General features: G+C 40.1%; 1 long non-coding RNA gene across 1 annotated transcript in view; it reads right to left on the reverse strand.

The window, feature by feature from the left end:
* Positions 1-4262: 4262 nt before the first annotated feature.
* LOC116077865 overlaps positions 4263-7286 on the reverse strand; it is a 28825-nt gene continuing 25801 nt past the window's right edge. Inside the window, exons 4-5 of the long non-coding RNA XR_004113359.1 lie at positions 6002-6178; positions 4263-4361 (exon numbers count right to left, since the gene is read on the reverse strand). This is a non-coding gene — a long non-coding RNA (uncharacterized LOC116077865). The remainder of the gene's footprint in view (positions 4362-6001; positions 6179-7286) is intronic.

Genomic DNA, 7286 nt, shown 5'->3' on the forward strand with positions numbered 1-7286 from the left:
GTGCTATTCAAAGTTCATACTGACCCTTAGCTAACACTTAAGGAAACCAAATGGCCCAGGGTCCATCATTCAATGTCTGGCCAGGCGTGTCTCAGGCGCCTTGGCCAGACACCTCCTTGTCTTATCTATGAGATTTACACCCCTGGTCTGGGCTCTCTTAACAGTTTTTCCTTGGCCAGCTGCTCTTCTTGCAGGCCTGGCTCCTGTGGTTTTCAGTACTGGTCTCAAATTTAACTCTTTCAATCCCAGGCTTACGTGGGCAAGTACCTGCTAAATTTTTATATTCTTTTTCAGTGAGAGTACTAGGTTCTGATGAAACCAAGTCGTCTTGGTTTCTGTTGGTAGGATGCCATGGACTGGGATTTCTTACGGGATCCCTTGTTCCGCGGGACGATGGGTTCTGGCCAGGTGTCCAAGGGATTCGGCTTTGATAAACAGACTCGACAGGAGTGGTGTAAGGTCTGAGTGTATTTCTTTAAAAATTGACTTGAGGCTTTTACAATCATTGCAAAAGAGAGAAAGGAAAATCTGGCATCTCAGTAGTCGAGATACATCTGAGGCCATCTAAATCTAAAACACCCTGGATCTAAAAACATCAGCCATCTCTTCTGGACTGGTGCAGCACCCCCCCACCCCCCGGGCTCCGAGCATGTTTGGGCTGCATGGTCCAGGCCAGAGTCCCGGGAGGCTGCATGTGAGCCAGTCAGGAGAATAGAGGCTTGAATCTCGAATCTTCAATGTTGAATGCTCGAATCTTGAATGCTCACTCTCTTGAATCTCAACTGGTGCTGCACCCCCTGGGCCCAAGCGCGGGGGGTGGGGGTGGGTTACGGACTGCATGAATCTAAGCCCTAGTCCACCTAAATTCTGTTCTAGTCCGAGTGCGAGCGAGTCCGAATGCTGAATGCAGACTGTTGAATCTAGAATGCTGAATCTAGAATGCTCAGTGCTACAGACTGTCTCTTTCTCACACACACACACACACACACACACACACACTCTCAAATTAAGGTCCCGCCCATCTTAGGTAAAATGTCCTCTATGCTAATCTTTTGGGGATGTAGAGACAGTCTCTTGCTAATTCTTAGGAGTGGTTCAGCTGTAGTACATGACTGAGAATGAGGATTTTACTTGACCTTGTCCTGGGATAAGTCTCTCATTCTTTGAGCTTCAATGCCCTACCCACAATGCTGGAGGCAATTAGTTAGAATGGCTTAACATTCCAAGCCAGGGTTTGACTAGGACATTGGAACATTGGTGAAGGTCAGAGAGTAATGTCCGAGTTTTCTCTTACTAGCTGTAAAGAAATGATATCTTGGTGGGCCCCTAGCACACAAGTGCAAGGACATATCTGGGCGACCTCTGAGTTTGGGGTGCCAGGCGACAATGCGGAGGCAGGAGACTGACTTTCCTAGAAGTTTACGCCTCAAATACCACCATCACGCAAAGTGTGCATGGCAGTAGGATTCTTGCATTTGCCTTTTGCCATCTGTTGATCTCTGGTGTTAGATGTTCTTGCTGTCTCTGACTAGAGCTTGTTCCTCCTGTGGGTCTGTAAGCCTGTGTCAGCACTTCTGGGAGATCAGCTTTCCTCTGGTAAATCCTGGGCACAGATGGCTGTGAATCAGTTTTCCATCCTGAGTACTGGGGTCAGAGCACACCCTGGAGACAGGCTCTCCACTTGTGGGAAAAGTGCAGAGAGGGAGGCTATGGATCTGTTTTCCCTCCTAGGTGTGGCCTGAGGTTAAGAGGATCCTGGCCCTGCCACCCTGTGACTTGTGAGGCCTGTGCCTTTAGGCTGGTCCTGCCTGAGTCCATGGGTTAAAGCACTTCCTGAAGGTAGGCTCTCTGCTTGCAGGGAAGGGGCAGAGAGGGTTGCAGATCCACTGCCATCACTTCTAGGTGTAGACGGAGGTTGAGAGGATCCTGTCCCTGTCGCCCTGAGACTTGTGAGCAGATTTTGTTTCTTTTATACAGGCTATCTAGAATTGTAACTTATTTTAAACACAATGCAAGGCAAGTAGTCATGGTTCAGGAGCAGTACCTGAGACTTCCATCTGATTCACAACCAGGAAACATGATGAATTAGACTTGGATTTGAAACATCAAGGTCCACCTTCAGTTTCACACTTCTCCAACAAGTCACACCTTCTAATATTTAATGAATAGTTATATACTCTTAGGACAGAGTATTAATATATCACTGTATGGAAGCCATTTTCCTTCAAACAACCACATTGGACTACTTCACACCTAAGTCCAGGGTACTGAGATTGCACCAGAATCTCTCCTGTCCCTAATGACATGATTAACGATCTTATGTTATTGTGAAAGCACAGTTACCTGCTCCTATAGGCTTATACATAGACTGGTAGGTAGCCTCTGAAAATAATCCCAGTTTAACCAGGGAGACAGATGTGGATGCACATCTGTTGGGACAATCACAGTCATGCTTGTGCAACATGTAGAACATAAATGTCTTCTGTTGTTTACTGACACATTTTCAGGATGAATAAAGACCTACCCAACCTATCCACAAAGAACTTCAAATTTCTTTTATAATATGAACATTTACCTGCTGTATCCGTACTCCATTTCCATAGCTACTTAAATTTTTGTCCAGATTGTTGTTTTGAATTAGTCTATTTGTACCCCCCACATTCTCATGAGATGTAACTCTCCATATAGCTAACCTGGAGATATACCCTGCAAGAAGACTGACTCTTTTTTTGAAGATATGAATGATAAACACTTCCTAAACTATATTTAGGAATTTGATCCTGCCCCTGACCATGCTAACATTTCTGTCTTGATTGAACTTGAGCAGGTCCAGATGATTCTAGATTGCACATCAAAGCAAGATGAAATATTTGTTGAGAGCAAGCTACTAAGCAGTGCAACTCCAGAGTTTCAGGTTTAGATTCTGACTTCAGGTGACTTTCTTGATCCCTGCCCTCATTTCCCTTAATAATTTCATCTGAAATGTGGAGATGAAATAGAGATACACCTTTTCTTGCACAGAATGCTTTCAATTTTTCTGTTTATCATTGCAATAGGGTGCAAACTAATACAAGAGAACTTTCCATGTATCAGTTTCTGTTGCTTTCTTCCAATTATACATGTTACAAGTTTTTCACAGCTCTGGTCATTTTTATGTATTTTATTATTTTGAAAATACTATGAAAGATATTCTATTATAGATTTTTCTGTTTATGGTATCAGTTTGTATATAGAATTGTACTAGTTCTGTATATTAATTTCTTTCTTTTTTTTTTTTAGATATTTTCTTTATTTACATGTAAATTTCTCCATTCCTAGTTTCCCCTCCAAAAAACAAACAAACAAAAACAACAAAAACAAACACCTGTTGCCTCCCCCCTCCCCATGCCTGCCACCCCACCCTCTCCCACTTATTGGCCCTGCCATTCCCCTACACTGGGGCACAGAACTTTCACAGGGCCGAGGTCCTCTCCTCCTACTGATGATCAAATTGCAATCCTCTACTATACACATGCTGCCAGAACAATCAGACCCCTCCATGTGCAGTCCTTGGTTGGTGGTTGAGAGCCTGGGAGCTCTGAGGGTACTAGTTAGTTCATAATTGTTCATCCTAAGGGGCTGTAAACCCCTCAGTTCCATTGGTCCTTTCTCTAACTCCTTTACTGGGGACCCTGAACTCAGATCAATAGATGTCTGTGAGCCTCTACATCTGTATTAGTCAGGTACTGTCAGAACCTCTCAGGAGATAGCTATATTTAGGCTGGCTTGCCCCTCCTTCAGTCTCTGCTCCACAGTTAACCTCTGCAACTCCTTCCGTGAGTATTTGGTTCCCCCTAAAGATTTATTTATTGTTTTAAGTGAGTACACAGAAGAGGGTATCAGATTTCATTATGGGTGGTTGTGAGCCACCATGTGGTTGCTGGGATTTGAACTCACGACCTTTGGAAGAGCAGTCAGTGCTCTTACCTGCTGAGCTATCTCACCAGCCCATTAATTGCATATCCTGGTACAAGGTGAGCATGTTTCATAGCTATAGAATCCTTGGGGCACAGACATTAGGACATTATGTATACATATAGTCACAAAATATAAAAATGAGGACAATTTTCTTTTTGTCTTTTTGCTGTGTTCACTTTATTTCCTTCCCTTCTCTTATTATTCTTGCTAAGACCTCAAATGCTGTTTAAAAGAAGAGAAGTGAGTATGACATCCCTTATAGTTTGCATTCTGTAACCTTGATAAATGTCATGAATAAAACCAACTTTGAGAGGAAAGAGTTTATTCCATGCTTGTTCTTCTATGTCAGTCCACCATTTACAGTAATCTGGACAGAAACTTAATCAGGACTCCAGGGACAGTAACTGAAACAGAGGAAATATAGAAGTTGTAATTACTTGCTTATTTTTCCATGGCTTTCCTGGCATGCTAGGAACCAAGTATTCTGTTACTTGAGGCTGTGAAGGACATTTCAGAGGATCTAGTAATTTTTATCATATTTTATTATTGATAGACCTAGAACAAATCTCATTCTTTTAATCTCTTATTATCTAGAACACTTTTTACAACAATTTCCTCTCGTTAGAACTTCACTGCATGCAGAAACAAGGATACCATCCCACCCAGAAAACCTTCAACCTACAATTTATCTTGCCTGTAAGACATTCTGATGTAATGGTGACACAGAACTTGTGGAAGTAGCCAACAAATATCTGTTTTAACTTGAGGTCCATGCCAAGACAGGGAGCCCATGACCTATACTACATGGATAGGCAGGGACTGGAGACAGACTAGCCTAGATACTCTGTGGTCACACATGACCAACAGAGAAATTAATGATCCTTTTGTTAATGATATTCTGCTGTGCTTATAGATAGATCAGTGCCATGTTCATTCAAAATTAGAAAGACTTCTTCCTAGGACAGATGAGAACAGATGCAGAGAGCCGCACACAAACATTAGGCTGAAAGGGAGTCAAAATTAGAGATGTTCATCAGGTGTCTTCACTAGCAGCCTACGTACGATTGTTGGAAGGTTTAGAAGACACTAGAAGCACATGGCTCACAGAATAACAAGCAGGGTGCTTATAGTCTCCAAAAGATTGAAGCAGAAGCTTGGGGACTCAAGAGTCTGCAACAGGTTCTCTGCATATATGTTATGAATGTTACATTGTAGAACAACTAACAGTGCCTGAATCTTTTGCCTGTTCTTGAGATTCTTCCTCCTACTGCATTGCCTTGAGCAGCTTTAATATGAGGGCTTTTGCTTTGCTTTGTTTTATCTTCTTCTGTCATGTTTGGTTGTTGTGTCTAGGAAGCCTACTCTTTCTGAAGGGAAACAGGGAGTGGATATGGTGAGAGAAGAGGGGGTGGGGGATCTGTGAGCAGTGGGTGGATGGGAAACTGTGGTCAGGGTGTATTGTATGAGAGAAGACAGAATCTATTTTTAGCAGAAACAAACAAAAAAAAAACCCCACTGTTTCTTTCATTAATTTTTACAAAATTCCATAAGGTATTTTTTATTGTATTCACTAAGGTATATTAATTCTCTCAAGGTATATTAATTCCACACTGTTTAAGAACTACCACAAAAATCTTACCACAAGTATACTTCTTTAGGATAGGTTTATACATTTATTCTGTCAGAATACAAATGTCACAGACACTTGAAAGGCCTTTGTAAAAAAAAAAAAACAGACATCTAATTACAATAGTTTACTAAATGTTTTGGATAAGTGAAACTTTTCTTTTAGGTGATCTCTAAGCTGTGAAAAGAATCTTTTGCAGGAAAAAGTTATTTGACCCATTACAGCAAATTGTGATAATTTCAAATTCCTATTGCCTGGGAGAATTCATCTACATGTAAAAGTGAGTTTCTGTGCCTACTTTGCTGGCCATGGGTTTTCTTTCTTCAGTCTTATGAGAATTTTACACGAACCAGGAATTTGCCACAGATATACTGAGAAACCAAATTTATGGATGAATGAAAGGATTGTTGCCATCACCTTTATAAGCATGATAGGGGTGTGAACTTAAGAATAGATCAAAGTAGTGATAGGGAGGCAGCAGAGAGCTCTGACTGTACAACATAGGCAATATACAGGGATAGCATAGTGGTATGATCACTTTGATGTAGATGTTCTAAACATAACAGAAGATCAATAGATGATTGGAGATCTTATCTGCAAGGAAACAAAAAAGGAATCATTAAAACCTATTTTTTTTACTTGTTTTGACATAGTATGATTTATTAGCAACATTTTCAGTCCTTAATACTAGTATTACATCTGTATATCTATTCTAACTTTTAGTCACAAAAATGTTACTTATGATTATTTTAATTAAAACAGACAAATATGTGTGATATGGATCATGGCAAGGTGAAATTTCAGTGAATGCTGGAGGCATATATAAAGTGCATGCACAAAAATATAGCAGATAATGTAAAACACTATTTTACAATTTTTCTAGTGCATGAGCTTTGTCTGGAAGATAAAAAATCATTTGAAAAGATTTAGTAATTCTTCAAAACTATTTTTACATTATCTACCTACTTGAAATACATATTTGTATGTACACTAACCCAGATATACATGAACCTAAGAATATATTAAAGCATGTATCTCCATCTATGTTCATGTGTATACCCACACACACACAAACGCACATACATATACCCACACACACCACATATACACACCATACATACTGTACTTGTTTTAACATGGTATACCTACATATTGTCAATGAAGTCTACCCCTAAAGTCTTATGGTTTCTCATAAATATCCAAGTTTCTCCTACAATGGATTGATTTCATCTCACCCCTTTTGATGACCATTAAAAGTATTACTGATATGCAAACTAAAATTTACCAACTATAGAATGCAGTATTTTACAGGATAATTTCCCATTCAATGCTTCTGTTAATTTAATATTAACAGAAACTTTGGGGAATTGAGTCCATTGATATTAATAGATATTAATGTAAAGTAATTGTTGCTTCCTGTTATTTTTGTTCTTAGAGTTTGAATTCCGTTCATGCGGCTGGAAGATTACTTTTTTGCTTTTTCTAGGATGTAGTTTCCCTCCTTGTACTAGAGTTTTCCGTTTATTATCCTTTGAAGGGCTGGATTTGTGGAAATATATTCTATAAACTTGGTTTTCTCATGGAAAACTTTGGCTTCCCCGTCTAGGATAATTGAGAGTTTTGCTGGGTATAGCAGTCTGGGTTGGCATTTGTGTTCTCTTAGGGTCTGTATGACATCTGCCCAGGATCTTCTAGCTTTCAT

This window comes from Mastomys coucha, unplaced genomic scaffold (genome assembly GCF_008632895.1).
Source record: "Mastomys coucha isolate ucsf_1 unplaced genomic scaffold, UCSF_Mcou_1 pScaffold5, whole genome shotgun sequence".
Lineage (NCBI taxonomy): Eukaryota > Metazoa > Chordata > Mammalia > Rodentia > Muridae > Mastomys > Mastomys coucha.